Below are 19,040 nucleotides of genomic sequence, written 5' to 3' on the forward strand. Positions count from 1 at the left end.
TTGATTTAAGGTCCAACCCCTCCACTTTCAAAGCCAGCAACATCTGGCCAAATTTTTCTCACACTGCAGTCTCTCTGGTTCTCTATCTTTTGCCTCCCTCTTCTATTTGTAAGGACCCTTGTGATTGCATTGAGCCCACTTGGATAATCTGAGACAGTATCCCATTCCAAGGTCAACTGATTAGCAATCTTAATTCTGTTTGCAATCTTAATTTCCCTCTGCCATATACCTACTTACATGCTCCAGGAATTAGGATGTGGATGACTTTGGGGAGGGGGGTTATTACTGTGTCTAACATTCCAACATTTGGCCCCCAAGGATTCATATCCATCCCACTTGCAAAATACATTTACCTTGTTCCAAGACCCCCCAAAACTCTCAATGAATCATTGCATCAACTTAAGCCCCAAATATCTAAATCTCATTAGCTCATCAGTTCCACATTTCATCATCTAAGTAATCTAAAACAGGTATGAACCAAGGTGTAGATGTAATTTATCTTGGAGCAGAATTCCTCTCTTTTTCTTTAATTATACTTCCAGATTATCTTTAAGGAGAATTACTTTCCGACTTTGTAAGGTAGATACTGAAAGAAGAAATTTTAAGACAATGTTATATAAAAAGGTTGGTTATAAATAACATAATTTAGCGTCAAGAGTGCTGTTTTACTCATAATGAACCATGAAAAGAGACTTAAGGCTGAATTTAGTCATTTAATAATTTTTAAATCATCAGGTGATAGAATAAGAATAAAATAGTATATATGTTAAGATCTCCTGACTCCTTAAGAGATAGAAATCGTGAGTTTTTCTGACCATGGTTTGATGAATCTGGTTAAAAGCAATTTTTAAAGATTGAATTGTTAAATAAAAAGGGCAACAGATATCTCTAGAACTCTGAATGAGTTCACTAGACAAGTCAGTGAAAACTGATTCCCATAGTTTTTTGTTTTGTTTTGTTTTTTTCTGTCTTGCACAGTGTCATCAAGCTGGTCCATTGGGGAAAAGCTATAGAGTTTCAACAAAGTGTTTGATAGATGTCATGTGTATCACATATAGTTAGCTGTATATATGTAATCAGTTAAAAGACTTCTCATAAAATAAATACACATTAAATTGTTGTATGCCTAATGGCAGTATGGCATGACCTCAATTCACTTTTCAGTGATTTGTAGGAAGACATTAAGGGCCTGGTAATCAAATGGGTGGAGTATATCAAATTGAGAAGTGTAGTGAAAATGCTACATTACAATAACTGGGCTTCATATCATATCCTTCAATAAATGCTAGAATAGGGTCGAGACTTGAAAACATACTGTATAAGTAAGGTTTGAAGGAACTAGGACTGTTTCACTGGCAAGGAGAAGTTTGAGAAAACACAAAGGCCCTATGAAAATGTTTAAGACCTAACATTTTGAATAAAAATTAAGCTCATTTTATTTATTTCATATATTCATTGAACAAATATTTATTGAATGGCCAATTATATACTAAGTGCCTGATAGAAATGAGTACACACTGGAGAGAAAAAGCAGGCACAATTGAAGACATGTATCTTTTAAAAATGTATCTATTTATCTAATGAGGCTTATATTTTTAATAGGTCAATTAGAAAAAATTTAATAAAAAATATGAAATTTTCACCTTAATATGGACAATAAAGACAAGTTATATTTTGCTATGAGGGTATATGGAAAGGGAATTGGCCCACAAAAATCAGGAAAATTCACTGATCTAGGACTTAAATATTTAGGAGTTAAGATGAGACTAGAGGGACAGAAGTTTCAGGAAAAGAAAATAATGTGTGCAAAGGCTTTGGGGAACAAGTGAGCTTAGGATGGTCAAGAGAGTAAAAAATACCAGTGCAACATAAATAAATACCATGACAAAGAGCACTGTTATAGGAGATAAAGTTTAGCTTAATATAAAGAACTTCATAAAAATTACAGCCATTCACTAATCTGTATGGGATTTCATGGGTCCTGAATCTCTATCAGTGGAGGTATTAAGCAGTGGTATGGCAAGACCTGCTTTGGGTGAATATTCAGCCTTTTTTGCTTATATGAAGTGTTTTCACTTGCAGTTCAACAAATGTTTTTATATTATTTGATATGTTGTTCAATTAAAAGAAATTGTCAGCATTTTAAGAAAGGGGTCTTTCAAAATCCTCCAGATTAATGATATTAAAAATTCTATTTTTCCTGCAGCAAGTATGGTCAGAGTGTGGAGTGCTCTGTTTTAGTTTTCTTAAAGAACACGTCTTTGCTATAGGTATGATTAAACTAACTTGAGTGTGTGTGTGTGTGCGTGTGTGTGTATGTATTTTTCTTTTTGCGGGATCATGCTTGGTTGCTTATTTAAATCCAGATTCTTCTCATGTGAGATGCTGTTTCAGTGTTTATAATTTTGCTTATGGATGAAATATGAAAGCATGCAATTATTTTTAATCAGAGATAATACTAAATTTACGTAAACGTTTAGAAAATAAAGGGGGAGAGGACTATTTCCAAATCATTTTATGTGAACAATAAAATCCTAATATTCAAACCTAACAAATGTGATTCAAGAAATATCTCTTATGAGCAAAAATATAAAAATCTATGACAAAATTTTAGTTAGTCAACTCTAGCAAAATTTAGAAAAGGAAAATACGTTATGACTAAGTGTGTTCTGTATGCAGAGTGCAATAATATACATAGTATGGTATTTGGGTCAAGGAAAGACAATTATATTAGTGGAGCACAACAGTCAAGAAAGAGACGCTCATATGTACAGTCAATTAAGTTTTCTTCTTTTTAAAAATAACTGTTTTGGGCTTCCCTGGTGGCGCAGTGATTGAGAGTCCTCCTGCCGATGCAGGGGATGTGGGTTCGTGCCTCGGTCCAGGAAGATCCCACATGCCGAGAGCGGCTGGGCCTGTGAGCCATGGCCGCTGAGCCTGCGTGTCCGGAGCCAGTGCTCCGCAACGGGAGAGGTCACAGCAGTGAGAGTTCCGCATACTGCAAAAATAAATAAATAAATAAATAAAAATTAAAAAAAATAATAACAGTTTTATTGAGATATAATTCACATATAATATGTGCTAGGCTGAAAAACAGACCCCAAAGATGTTCACATCCTAATCCCCAGAACCTGTAGATATGCTACTTTCTACAGTAAAAGAAATGCCACTGAGCTAAATAAAGGATCTTGAGATGGGTTATCTGAGTGAGTGCAGTGCAATCACAAGGGTAAGAGAGGCAGTAGAGTCGAGTCAGAGAGAAGCTCACATGAGGAGGGAAGGCAGAGATTGGAGTGAGGGACTCTGAAGGAGAGAGAGTCCTCAAGCTGAGAGATACAGGTAGCCTTTAGAACATAAGGAATGGATTGTCCTAGAGCCACCAGAAAAAAACAAATCTTATCTACCCTTTTAAATTAGCCAAGTGAAACTCATTTTAGATCTTTGGCCTCCATAGCTATAAGAGAATAAATTCATGTTGTTTTAAGCCCCTGTATTTCTTACAGCACCCTAGTAAAATAATGCAGTGTACAATTCACCCATTTAAATTGTACAGTTGAAAAACTTTTAGTATATTCACACAGCTCTGCGTTCATTACCACAGTTAGTTTTAGAACACTTTCATTATCCCCAAAAGAAGTTTTACTCCCTTTAGCTGTCACCCCCAGTCTTTCCAACCTCCCACCTTAAACAATGACTAATTTACTTGCTGTGTCTATAGGTTTGTCTGTTCTGTACATGTCATATAGATGGAGGCATACAGTATATGATCCTTTGTGACTGGCTTCTTTCACTTAGAATAGTGTTTTCAAGGTTCATACATAGTGTAGCATGGAACAATACTTCGTTTCTTTTGATTGTTGACTAACATTCCATTGAATGGATATATCATGTTATATTTATCCACTCATCAGTTAATGGACATTTGGGTGGATTCCAATTTTTGGCTGTTGTAATAATGCAGCTATGGACATTTGTGTGTAAATCATTTTGCAGAAATATGCTTTCATTTCTCTTGAGTATATACTTAGTAATGGAATTACTATGTACTGTGGTACTCTATGTTTCATTATTTGAGAAACTGCAGATTGTTTTCCAAAGTGGCTGCACTATTTCACTTTCCCAATAGTAGTGTATGAGGGTTTCAATTTCTACACATCTTCACCAACGTTTCTTATTTTCTGTCTTTTTTATTACAGCTGTTCTAGTAGTTATGAAATGGTAATGCGGTTTTCATGTGCATTTCCCTGATGGCTAAATATGTTGAGCAGAATCTTTTCATGTTCTTATTGGCCATTTGTAAATATTTTTGGCAGAAACTGTCTATTCTTATTCTTTTTCTATTTTGAGTTGTATATGTCTTTTCATTATTGAGTTGTAATAGTGTTTTACGTATTATAAGCCCCTTATCGAGTGTATGATTTGAAAATATTTCCTCTCATTCTGTAGGTTATATTTTCACTTTCTTGATGATGTCCTTTGAAAGACAAAAGTTTTTAATTTTGATGATGCTTAGTTTATCTAATTTTTCTTTTGTTGCTTGTACTTTTGTTGTCATATCTAAGAAACACTTGCCTAAGCTAAGGAAGTGAAGATATACATCTATATTTCTTTCTGCAAGTTTTATAGTTTTAGCTCTTATATTTATGTCTTTGGTCCATTTTGAGTTAAATTTTATACATGACGTGAAATAGGGTCCTAACTTCATTCTATTGCATGTGCATATCGAGTTGTCCCAAAACCATTTGTTGAAAGACTATTTATTCCCCATTGAATTGTCTTGGCAACCTTAGCAAAAATCAGTTGACCATAAGTGTGAGAGCCCATTAAACTTTAGTAAAAGTGTCAACGATATTCAATGGGAAAACTGAAGTCTTTTAACAAATGTCACGGGTATAACTAGGTAAATATTTGGGAAAAAATGAATAAATCTTAAAGCTTATCTTACACCATATACAAGTATTCATTTGAAAATAAAATAAAATTTTTAAATATCAAATATCTAGAAGGAAACAAAGGATAATAACTCCCCAATCTTGGAGTGAACAAATTATTTATATATAGAATACTAAAATTTTTAAAAAGAAGAAAAAACGTTATGAAGTTGAAATTTGTCAGTGTGAAAATCTTTTGCTCAGAACTGTGCATCTGGCCATAATGTAATGAGTGAAACAGGACTATCTTTTTAGTCATAAACAGTTATAAACCTGGAGTAAATATAGGAGAAAACTGTTTTCAGTGTTTGAATAGCAGGCAATATGAAATAGCAAGTCCTGAAAGAATAAACATATTGGTAAACAAAGATCTTTGTGCTTTGTAAAGATGAATAAAATATACAAACTTCTTGCAAGACTGACAAAAAAAGAGAGAAATGAAATAAATTATAAATATCAGGAATGTAAACAACAAGGTCCTACTGTATAGCACAGGGAAGTATATTCAATATCCTGTAATAAACCATAATAGAAAATAATATGAAAAAGAATATATATATATATATAACTGAATCACTTTGCTGTACAGCAGAAATTAATACAACATTGTAAATCAACTATACTTCAATAAAATCAATCAATAAGTAAATAAATAAATTTAAATAAATAAATTTAAATAAATAAATATCAGGAATGAATTGCAAGGAATCACTATAGATCCTGCAGATATCAAAAGGACAATAATGGAATACTACAAACAACTCTATACACATATGGATTTGATAACCTAGATGAAATGGATCAATTACTTGAAAAACACAAGGTACCACATCTTACCTTGTATGAAATAGATAATTTGCATGGCCCTATGACTGTTAAGGAACTTGAATTCATAATTTAAGAACTCCCATGAAAGAAAACTTCAAGTCTAAATGGTTTTGCTGGAGAAGTCTACCAAATATTTAAAGAAGATTTAACACCAGTTCTTCACAATCTTTACAGACAATTTCAAGAAACACTTTCCAATCCATTTTATCATGCTAATATTACTCTGAAAAAGGATAATACAAAGAAATACAGTACAAAACAAAACAGAATCTACAGATCAATGTTTCTCATGAATATAGAAAAAATTCTTAACAAAGTAATAAAAAATAGAATTTAGCAATAGATAAAATGAACTATATACCATAACCAAGTGGGTTTTCTTTCAAGAATACAAATCAATTAAAATCAATTAAATTTATTCACTGTATTAACAGGCTAAAGAAGAAAAATCATATGATCATATGATCATATCAAAAATCATATGATCATATGATCATATCAAAAATCATATGATCATATCAATTGATACAGAATAACCATTTGACCAAATTCAACATCCATTTATGTTAAAAGACTCTCCGAAAAATAGTAATAAATAAAAATAGAAAAGAAACTTCCCCAACTTGGTAAAGAATTCTAAAATGTCTACAACTAACATTTGCTTAACAGTGAAGATTGAATGCTTTTTCCTTAAGATCTGGAACAAAGCAAGGATGTCTTCTCTTACCTCTTTTATTCATCACAGTGTCGATAAGTTTGAGCCAGTGCAAGAAGGCAATAAACAAACAAATAAGTAATAGAAGGCATACTTCACTTCTTCATTAAGCTGCCCCTATAAAACACATGCCTTAGAAAATTTCTAAGGTATAACATAACTAAATTTACATGGGAATTAGTAAGTGATCCTAATTTTCTGAGTAGATACATGAATACAATTTTTTTTTGATGATAAGCTCAGTGAAAAGTGCCTTGCAGCAACATGCTATTCAACATAGGTGGAAATGCATAGCCATTTTAAAGAAATGTAATAGGGCATACCCAAAGCAATACTCCACTTCATGGGATGGAAATAAATACTTTTGTGTGTGTTTATGCAAAGCTCAAAACAATAATGATGAAGTGCACTAATGTGTTATAAGTTTAAATAATTATTGAATCCAACATCAAAATTTTGAAACAAAATCTCATATATAATATTTGAAAAATGGGGCCTTTCTGATATTCACAATTATTTTCCTTGGTTTCATGAAGACATAGTCTATCGCTTCTATAATCCTAACATCCCTCATGAGTAGCTTACACGTTAAAAGAAAATAGTATGAAGATCTTAAATAACCAAAAATGTAAGGATAGTAGTGTTGATTTTTCAGTTTAAGAACTCTATGGGGAGGAAAATAAAGATAACTTATTGAATTTGTAGTTTACTTCCTTGACACAGATATTTGACTGTCAGACTCTGAGTTTAAAAGATTATTAGCGGGCTTCCCTGGTGGCGCAGTGGTTGAGAGTCCGCCTGCCGATGCAGGGGACACGGGTTCGTGTCCCGGTCCGGGAGGATCCCACATGCCGCAGAGCGGCTGGGCCCGTGAGCCATGGCCACTGAGCCTGCGCATCTGGAGCCTGTGCTCCGCAACGGGAGGGGCCACAACAGTGAGAGGCCCGCGTACCGCAAAAAAAAAAAAAAAAAAAAGATTATTAACAATGATTACTTCCAGCAAACAGCTGTTATTAAAGTATTCCATTCTTTACACACAATAGTTACTGTGGAAAGAGGTATTTTTCTAGCTATCAGTATTCAAACATATCTATTAGAAATTATATTAGTTGGGAGTCATTTAAGCTACAAAGCACTGAAAACCTTAAATATAAATGCCTTAAACAAGAGACATGTTCCTCTCACAGAAAAGTCCAGATAAGTGGTCTAGGACTGTTATTGAGTATCGTGTTTTAAGACCTAAGGTTTCTTCTAGCTTTGCTCTGTGGTGCATGGACCCTGCTCACAAGTTATACCCAGCTCCAACCATTGTGTCTGAATTGCAGCCATCAGAAATGCAAAGCGCAAGTCACCTCCTTTGTAAGATACTTAATAGAAGCTGCTCCACAAGCTGTTTTCAATTATATCTCATTGACCAAAGCTTGGTTAAACATGTACACGTAGTTTCACCAGAGGCTGGGAAATACAATCTTTACTCTGTGTTCTTATTTCCCAGCTAAAATCTGGCGAGTTCTAATTATGATAGGAGGTAAATATTTTGAAGTTAACAGCCTCAGCCACAGAAGAGTAGAGTACAATTCTTTATAAGAATGACAGTTTGCAACAACTAAGTCTCAAGACAAATATAGATGAAAAATAATCAGTGTGATATAGGATAGTGTTTCCTAAACTGTGTTGTGTATAACGCTGATATGAGGTTAGAAAAAAAAGAAAATGTGCTGGGTCCCTCAGGTTAGAAGAGGGATTCTATAGCTATAAGAAGCCCAGATAACAGAGACAAGAAAGAAACTACTTTATTTGAATCCTGTTATCTGCCACCTATTAGCTGTGTACGCCACTGTGGAAATTATTTAACTTCCTGTGCTTACATTTCCTTGTCTGTAAAAATAGTCATGTCTTATTTGTTACAATTTTGTTTAGCATCAGCCACTTTCCTGGAGCTGAGGATATGGCAGTAAACGCCATAAAACTTTTTAGTCTCAAAGAATGCACATCCTAGTAGGGGATGGGGTGAGTACATATTACACATAAAAAGAGTAACATGTTTTTTGTTATGTGATAGGAAGTGCGAAAAAGAAAATGAAGTAGAGAAGAAAGTTAAGATGTGTGAGGAGAGAGAATGTTTTGTTTTACATCTGAGTGCTCATTGGAAAACTGATGAGATAAGTAACTTGACCTTACAGACACATGTGGCAAGAGGGTTCCAAGAGGAGGGAGGAGCAGATGTTCTTGATTTGAGTTAATACCTCAGCCTTAGTTAACTCCCAAATGAACATGATTGTCAGCTAAGGACTGTTAATAACCATCACTTACTGAGTGCTTTCTATGGGTCAGATATTCTGAGTAGGCAATATTATCCTTATTTTATACATGCAGAAACTAAATGTCACAGAGATTATATAATTTGCCCCAAATCACATACGTGGAATGTAACAGGCAGTTTTTTGTTTGTTTGTTTGTTTTTGCGGTACGCGGGCCTCTCACTGTTGTGGCCTCTCCCGTTGCGGAGCACAGGCTCCGGGCGCGCAGGCTCAGCGGCCATGACTCATGGGCCCAGCCGCTCCACGTCATGTGGGATCCTCCCGGACCGGGGTACGAACCCGTGTCCCCTGCATCGGCAGGCGGACTCTCAACCACTGCGCCACCAGGGAAGCCCTAACAGGCAGTTTTAAACCCAGTCTGGAGTCTTCTGCCCATCTACTTCTTCAAACAGAGAGAAGGATGATGTCAGGAATTCAACCAATATTTATTGAGCCCTGAACTAGGATTTGAGATAATCAGTAAACAAAGAAAGCAAAGAAAAACCCTGCCTTTATTTGAGCCTACAATCTCCAGTGAACGGAAATTAAAAATAAATAGTGTGTGTAGGTAATTAAGTAAATTATATACTGTATATATTTCTCTCTGTATATTCTATAATTAGAAAGTGATAACTGCCTTGGAAAAAATAGAGCAGAGTAAGGGGATTGGATTATGAGGTAGGGTTGCAATTATAAATAACTTTTAAATTTGCTAAGTTTTGCTTAATGCACTTTGACTAAGGCTATCTAATCCTAAAAATCAGGGTAGAATAACCTTCACAAAACATGAGGAAAATTCTCACCACAAAAGGAAGCATTTTCTGGAGTATTATGTTACAGCCATGCATTTTTATACAGTTCTGAGAAATGTTCAAAGGAAATATAGATTTCTGATCATTCAGTGAAGTCCATGGTTCTCAGGGTGAGGGAAGTCTGCCCTTGCAAGCAGGACTGCTCATTACGTATGTTTGTGTGTGTATACAAATACATAAATACACATCTACCCATCCATCCACACAGCTATATACATACACATGCACAGACATATCATACAAATAAATACACACAAAAATGAAAAAAATAACTATAGAAAACATATTTAATTAAGGCACGTAAATATTTGTTTTACATATATATTTCATTATATTTAATACATGACACCTGGTTCCTTCAAAGTGTTTCAGAAAAATATCACTTTAAACTTAGTAAAAAAGTTTCACCTGAAGGTATTCATACTGGGGGAAACTGCAATGCAAGAAAGAAAAAAAGTGAATTACTCTGAAATTCACCAGTTAAATGGTATCCTTCTGGCTTTTAGAACTGCAATAATAGGATTCTTCCTCAAATAGAAAAACCTCCATTTAAAAGAATTCTCCCCTGGGTAACATTTACCTTTCTTAAGCAGAAGAGAAAGTGTCAGTGACAAAATGCTATAAATACAGTCTCAAGGAATATGGTATACTGTCAAATCCTATTTTTAAAAAAATCATTATTTAAAAGGGAGAAAAAAGGCAGTAACATTAATGATCAAAAAGCAAGGCTGGTATCCAGTTCTTTCTTTGTCCTTTGGTTTTCTCCTGATTGTGGCCTCTTCACCTGCCTCAAAATAACATGTTCATAAGCTCTTGCTTACTCAGAGTCCAGGGCTGCTTATCCATAGAGCTCTGGAAAAAATGGTAATTCAGTCTTTCTTCTCGTTTCACCAACGCCAGATGCCAGGAGTCTTAGATGCAAAGCTTAGCATACTTTGCTCCTTGAAATCAAGCCAATTAGGAGTATTTATTTCGATTAATAGGCCCTAAGTTGTTAGGAATGACCTGCATATTTCAAAAATTCAAATGGAGGAGAATAAGAAACATGAGGAGCGAAGAGAGTTAGTCTGGGAGAAGTGTTGGGCTTAGGAACTGCACATTTATCCTTCCTCAGCATATGTCCATTTTGTAAGGCAGAATCTTTTTGGAGCACTGACTGGAAGCTTGAGACCATTCTCCTTAAAGCTGCCTATATTTTATTTCTTTTTCTTCCTATTTTTTATTGTCTTTTTTGCATGTGAATTGATATTTATAATTTTTGATCATTCTAAAATAAATTTATCTTCCTAGTTTATTGGGCATTTGTGTTTCTTTTGTAAATTGTCTGCTCATATATTATGTTCATGTTTTCTATTAGGTTGTTTATCTTTTTTGTAACTGATTCCTAAGACTTACATTAATTTGGTTTTTATTAGGTTTCACAGGTATTTTATCCATTTATGACTTGTGTTCTCACTTTTATATGGTAGCATTTTTTTTCATCAACCTAAGCCTTAAATTAAACCTAAGTTTTGCTGTGGTCAAATTTATTAGTTTTTTATCTTACGTTTTTCATGTCCTTATTTTGTTGTTGTTTAAATAGTATCTGTCCATGCTTATTCATGCTTCTTAAAAGTCAGGATAATTCAAAGCGATCAAAAGATTCTATTTAACATTGATATAGTTGGCACAGATTAAGAATTTTTACATTACCAAGTGTTGGCTCAAATATGGATTAACAGTATCTCTTACACATTGATACTGGGCATGTACATTGGTGCAAGTAGTGATTACATTTTCAGCATATACCAGAGAGAAACTCTTGGCCGTGTTTCTCAGGAGACATAGCTGTGAATATTCATAGCAGCATCATTTGCAAGAACCAAAATCAAAGTCATTAAAATGCTCGTTAGAAGGATGGGCAAATAAAGAGTATTTTAGCAAAACACAGAATATTATAGTGCGATGAAAATATGCAACAGCATGGTTAAATCTTATGTAACATAATATTGTGAAAAAAAATTTAAAAACTATTCTTAGTATGATACCCCTTCTATCAATTCAAAAAATTCAGAAACAAGCAAACACAAGCAATTTTACTATTATAAAATCAATGGAATATGTAATATAAAATTCGAAAGAATGGTGGCCTGGGTTCAGAATGTTGAGGTTGGAGATGGTATTCAGTTAGGGAAAAGCACATAATTAGATGTAATCGTTGAGTAACAGTCTGTTCTTTTACTAAGTGTCAGGGGCTCTGTATTCACTATGTTTTAAAACAAATGGATAAATAATGTAGGCAATTATGGGCCAATTATAATAGTGTGATGGACCAAGTAGTATGATAAAACCAATTTGAGGCTCAAAGGAAAAGTAATATAGCAGGCATCCAATGAGTGCTATGAAAAGAATATGTGAAAGTTTTTTTCCTTATCTTGCCTGCCTAGCCCCATTTCCTGGAGATATTCCACTATTAACTGTCCTTCCAGAAATATTCAAGGCATAAACATATATGTTATGCTATGCCATGTTCATATCATATTATATTTTACCCGTTCAGAGAATACTTGAATAATGTAAAAATTAAAACCCTGCAACTTAGAGTATATTCTTATCTTTTTAATAGCTGTTTATATCTATATCTGTGTTTGAGAGAGAGCGTGTGCACCTATGGTGAATATTCTAACAGTATTGTTAAACCGTTTACAGTTACCTAGCCCTCACAGATGTGTTATTCAGTAAAGAAAGTCTGTTAAAATACTCTGCACACTCTCACAGAAATTCCAAGTGGCTGTATGCATTTCATAGGAGAAAAGTTTTAGAGAAACTACATGAGTAGTTTCCAATATTTATGTCAATATGTAAAATGCAATTCCAAGGTATTTTAAAATTATACATTTAAATAGATATAGATAGGTGTAAATACAGCTATAGATATAGGTATAGATATACATAATAGTTGGTGAGTTAAATGGAAGGATATGTTCCAAAATATTAATAGCAGTAACTTTTGAGTAATAGAATTATGGGAGATGTAATTATCTTTGCTATAATTCTCTATATCTTCAAGTTTTTATCTCCTCGATGTGTATTGAATTTATAATAAAAATGGACTATAAATATTACTTAAGAAAACAGTCATCCTTACAAGCAATCAAATAAATTAGGAGGCACTGGTTTTTTGGGTTTTTCTTTAACATCTTTATTGGAGTATAATTACTTTACAATGGTGTGTTAGCTTCTGCTTTATAACAAAGTGAATCAGCTATACATATACATGTATCCCCATATCTCTTCCCTCTTGCATCTCCCTCTCACCCTCCCTACCCCACCCCTCTAGGTCATCACAAAGCACCCGGCTGATCTCCCTGTGCTATTCAGCTGCTTCCCACTAGCTATCTATTTTACATTTGGTAGTGTGTATATGTCCATGCTACTCTCTAACTTCGTCCCAGCTTACCCTTACCCCCTCCGTGTCCTCAAGTCCATTCTCTAGTAGGTTTGCATCTTTATTCCCGTCCTGGGCATATACCCTGAGAAGACCATAATTCAAAAAGAGTCATGTACCGCAATGTTCATTGCAGCTCTATTTACAATAGCCAGGACATGGAAGCAACCTAAGTGTCCATCGACAGATGAATGGATAAAGAAGATGGAGGCACTGTTTTTCATCTATCAGATTAATACCCCAGCTGTAAAATGTGCTGAAAAATTCAGTATTAATTTATTGCTAATGACTGTATCAATTAGAACAAGTAAAAGAGAAAGCCATTTAGCAATATAGTAAAGGGCCATCAAAATTTCGTATCCTTTGGCCCTGGATAGCAACTTTAGCAGGCAGTCCTCTATCTCCAAATAATACAAGACAGAACAATCAACTACAAATAAAGATGATCTGAATACATGCAATGTTTATTATGAGTAATGAGTTGGAAAATATTCTATGGTCTTATAATAAGGGAAGAGTTTAATATGGTACAATTATGTAATAGATTACATGATCATTAAAGATGGTAATGAAGACATTAATAGTTTTGAAAGCTTGTGATATAAGTACAAAGCAGAATGTAGCATTGAAGTTGCATGATTGTTTATTTTAAAATCTGGGAGGGAGATAAAAACAGATGTGACATAATCTTTATGGTCATGGGGTTTAAAATCTAATTTGGCTGACAATAAGTGAAATACAGGAGTTTCTCAAACTTAAATTTCATTCCATTTTGCTTTTTTATATGCCAGATTGGAAAACAGGGTTTGTTACATTTATATCATGACTGAATCTGCAGTGAACTCTCTATACATGACCTTTAGAGACCAACTGATAGTCCTTTAAGAGATTATTTCATGCAAATTGAAATAATAATGGTATGTTTTTTTTTTAGTAAGGCATAGTTACCATTTATATTATTGCATATCCTTGAACAAGTTATGTAACTGTCTCAACCTCAGTTCCTTTGTGCGCGCGCGCGCGCGTGTGTGTGTGTGTGTGTGTGTGTGTGTGTGTGTGTATGTGAAAGAGAGAGAGAGACAAAGACAGAGACAGAGAGACAGAAAGAGAAGAGGGGGAAGGGATGAGAGGAGAGGAGATTAAATTTTTCACATAAAGTCTTGGATTTGGCACAGAATTTTGTATCTATTGTGAGTAACGTAGAAACAACTTTTGAAAGAGTGTGTAAAAAAAGATATAACCTAGAACATGAACATAAGTAGATTTTTAACATAAAAAAGTTAATAGTGAATGAGATTTTGCTTTTTCTAAGATTATATTTGCAATCACTGATTTGCCTGTCATCTCCGTGTGACAGGTATTTTCTTTGTAGCTGTTTCCAGTGTTAACCTGTAAAAGATGTTTTTAAAGTTCAAAAAGATGAAAAACAAAAAAGGTCCAAGAATCCATACCATATTTTCTTTCTCTGAATCTTTTTTTTTTTTTTTTAAATGCAATCTGAGTGTTGATTTACTTGGCCAGAACTCCTCAAAGCAACGCATTGTTTTCTTTTTTATGCAAACACATTTTCTCCTTCATTCCAAATTGAGCAATCTAAATGTTAAAATTAAAAATCCTGTCACATAATTTACCCCATTCTGGACCCACTTATTGAAAAACTATTGCAAAGCTCTGTAAGAAATAGAGATTTTAGGTTTGTGTGTATGTGTGTGTGTGTGTGTGTGTAAAAATTAAGCTTTTTTATAGAGTTATAAACCATAATAAAACTTAATAGAAGATTTCTGACAACTTTGAATATGAAGAGATTTCCTCTCAAAAAATTGGCACATGCTAAATTCTCATAAATACCATTTTAGGTTTATTTTCTAACTGAGAACCTGGTGATTCTGTTCTCTAGGTCATCACTAATCTTTCACTTTTTCATTTATCTCTTCAACAGATTTGGAGGGATTGTGCCACTGATAATACAACAGTGAATAAAATAGACAGCATCTCCACTATCATCATGTTTCTATTAGTTTTTGCTGCTGTTGTAGCAAATTACAACAAATGTAGTGACCTTACACTATACAAATGTATTGTCTTATGGCACTGGATGTCAGAGGACTAAACTCAAAAGAGTTGCAGGGCTCCATTTCTTCTAGAAACTTCAGAGGATAGTTCTTTTCCTTACCTTTTCAGTTTCTAGAGACTGCTTGCATTCCTTGGCTCATGGCCCCTTCCTCACATCACTTAGAGGATGGAACCTCTTGCTTCCATCCTCACATCTGCTATTCCTAACTCTTATCCTCCCCTTACCCTCTTAGAAGGACCCTTGTGATTATATTGTGAACCACCCAGATGATGATCCATAACAATCTCCATCTCAAGATCCTTTACTTAATCACATCTGTAAATCTTTTATACCATGTCAGTTAATATATTCAGACGTTCTATATGAGGATTAGGATGTGGACATCTTTTGGGCTGTAGAGCCCCGTTTCCTGAGGTGCTTGAGTTTTAATAAAGGAGAAACTAATGGACCATCATAATGAATCTGAGCTTTTAGAAATTAGAAAATTACCATTTTCTAATTGTGGGAGTTTGGGAAACTTCCTTAATCTCTTTACCTTTGCTTCTTTGTGCGTAAAATGGGGATATTAACAATACCTACCTCATAGGTTTGTTCAAAGAATAAAAGGAAATAATGTATAGGAGGCTTAGCAAAGTTTCTGATAAATACTAAGATCTCAATGCATTTTATCCATAATTACTTCATTTTTTAACATCTTTATTGGAGTATAATTGCTTTACAATGATGTGTTAGTTTCTGCCTTATAACAAAGTGAATCAGCTATATGTATATATATATCCCCATATCTCCTTCCTCTTGTGTTTCCCTCCCACCCATAATTACTTCTTATCACCCTTATTCATATAAATATTAGATTGGGATAGTGCAGACCAATCTAAGTACACAGATGAAGAACATATCAACAATTTGTTTGTCAAATAATAAGTAAATCTGAAATAGGTGATCAGATATCTGGTTATACTCCATAATTTGCCACACAGACAATTTGAATTTCATCTAAGAATGCAGAACAGAGTCTTAAGAAAATAGTACAGGGTAAAAATAAGAGATTCCTTAAGTGTACAGAGTAAAAATAAGAGATTCCTTAAGTAGTTGGCAATTGCTCTCTGAGGTAGATTGAATTATTGGCCTCTATTCTTTTTTCACCTTTTCTTGTATCCGTACCCTTTGCCATGTTACTTTTTGTTCCTCCTTTTAGGAGCTGAGTGCAATCCTTTCTCCCTTTAGGCTGGGCTCAGTGAGGTAAGCTGCTTTGCCCAGTGGAAGGTGATAGTGCGCATTCCAAGCCCAGGCATTAATAGGCAACACAATTTTTTACTTGCCTTCTTTTGCCCCTGCCCATACCATGAGAAGAACATGCCCCAGGGAGCCTGTTTATCAAGGAGGATGAAAAACACATGAAGTAGACACAGAAACAACCAACTTAGAGCTGCCCAGCTGAGCTCACTCTAAATCAAATAAATGCCTGTTATTGTATAGCACTGAGTTGTGTTTTTTGGTTTTATTTATTTATTTATTTTTGACTTGCTTGTTATGCAGCAGTAACTCACTGATACTCTCCTTAAAGTCATAATGAAGCAATTACTTCTTACGTTCCTGGGGCCTAGTATATTCTATATATTCTAGTATATTTTGATCAGGAGTATTAGGGCACAATTTTTAAGACTACTCTGTTTTTTCAAGAAGTCAGTGCCACCTCCCTTTCCCCAGTGACATATTTGAATAATTTTATGTCTAGTGTATATCAAAGCTATAACAGAGTGAAAGAATTGCAGTGACTAAAGTTGGCTCTACTCTCTTCCAGTATTACAAGACTGGTAGATACGAATTATCTATACGAATTATGTATACGATTTATACAGATAAATCGTATACGAATTATCAGATACGAATTATGTATCAGAAACAAATGGTTAAGGAAAAGATTACTTTTCAGAAGAGAAAGGAATGAGAAATGTAAGTCACAAAAATATAATAGAACCCACTTAATCAGCCCCCTGCTAAACATGCCTTTCATTATGCCTTTCATTATGATAATTTTCAGTGAACACTCTCAAGGTGGCTCAGTGCAGCTCCGTGACAATAAATAGTGGCTAAGTAGGCACCTGGTGTTACCTAAAGCTGATTCACAGTGGCTTGCAGAAGCAAATTGGTGTGTGCAGGTTAAAAATAAAATATTTCCACATATTCAGTGAGAGGTGTTTTATATTATGTTGTTGTATAAAAGGCAGGGATCCAATGGGTATTCAGTAGTTTTCTAAAGATATAGAAAGATTGAAGTTCATCTGAATTAGCAAAACACATTCCCAGAAACTCAAAGAGAGAAAACAAAGACTAACTTTGAGTCCCAGCATAATGGTATTATTTCCTTTCTCCTTTCAAATATAGTTTTCTCAAATGCTTCCTTTGAGATTTGCTTTAAGTTTTGCTGCTATGTCTCAAAATGATCTAGAATTAGTGAATGAGTTACTTATGTACTTGAGGTGAGTAGGGCTCTAAGTTAGAGGAAGAAAGGAGTTGGAGAGCAAGAAAGAAGTATTTAAATATTTTCCTCTAAGCGTCAGCTACTGTGCATATGTAATGGTGGTGATGATGATAATAATAATAATAGGTGATATATTGTTTTTTCATATGTACCAAAGGCTGTGCTAAACATTGTACATGGACCTCCCTCCAGTATCCTAATATTTATAACAAGGAGGACCTATATTAATATAGATAGGAGCCAACATTTATTGAGTACATTCTATGTTCCAAGGATTGGAGTAGGTACATTAAATGCTTTCTCTTTTTAATTCTGGCAATAACTTTGAGAACTAGATATTAATGTTGTGTTTGTGTGTGTATGTGTATGTGTGTGTGTATTTAAACTGGGCTTCAATATGTGATTGAAAAACCCAGCCTTGACTGAAGAAGTTTGGAAAGAAAAACAAAACAAAACAAAAAGGTCTTCGATTATTTGGGACTTAGAATAGTAAAGAATGATTGTAAAGTATATAATACTCAAAAGTAGTATCTGTGTAAAGTAATTCATATAGAACATACCGGAAAGAGGATGAGATTAGCATCAGAGATGGGAAGTTAATAGCACCAATGGCATAGTAAAAGAGAGGATGTTTACATATGGTTTAATATTTTATTACCATTGTGTTATTATTACTGTAAGTAATAGGTGGAAAATTTAAGTATACATGGATCATTTTTAGATTAAGATTCTGGAGAGGGAAGGCACTGGCAACATAAGTTTACGAGACAGATAAGTAAGTAAAAGGGTCAAAACCCCATGATGTCGAAGATGATCTTTACTATCTTGTAACCTGAAATAGGAGCAGCTGTGCTCTGATGCACGTGACAGTCAACAGAGAATGACTGTGGGGTCAGAGATCTGGAAGAGATGTCAAACACTGAAACAAATTTTGAGTGTGCATCCAATATATATAAATGTATTTATTATAAGGGTTATGCTTTTTGTGTACTGTTTTCGTACAAAGAGACAAATGATGCAGAAGTTAAGAGTGGAATCTCTAGGGAAGTTTAAAACCTGTATCCTCAGGGCTTCCCTGGTGGTGCAGTGGTTGAGAGTCCGCCTGCCAATGCAGGGGACACGGGTTCGTGCCCTGGTCCGGGAAGATCCCACATGCCGCGGAGCAGCTGGGCCCGTGAGCCGTGGCCGCTGAGCCTGCGCGTCCAGAGCCTGTGCTCCGCAACGGGAGAGGCCACAACAGTGAGAGGCCCGCGTACCGCAAAAAAAAAAAAAAAAAAAAAAAAAAAACCTGTATCCTCTCTTGGGAAAATTAAATAAACTTTCTATGCCCTGGTGTCCTTCCTTTTAAAATGGATATAAAAATATGCCTTGCTTGAACACTTGGTATAAGAATGTAGGTGAATCACCTGGAGTCATATTTGTTGCATAATGAAGACCCAATAAATGCTGGCTATTGTTGTTATAAAGC

The sequence above is a fragment of the Delphinus delphis genome, chromosome 8, assembly GCF_949987515.2.
Source record: "Delphinus delphis chromosome 8, mDelDel1.2, whole genome shotgun sequence".
Lineage (NCBI taxonomy): Eukaryota > Metazoa > Chordata > Mammalia > Artiodactyla > Delphinidae > Delphinus > Delphinus delphis.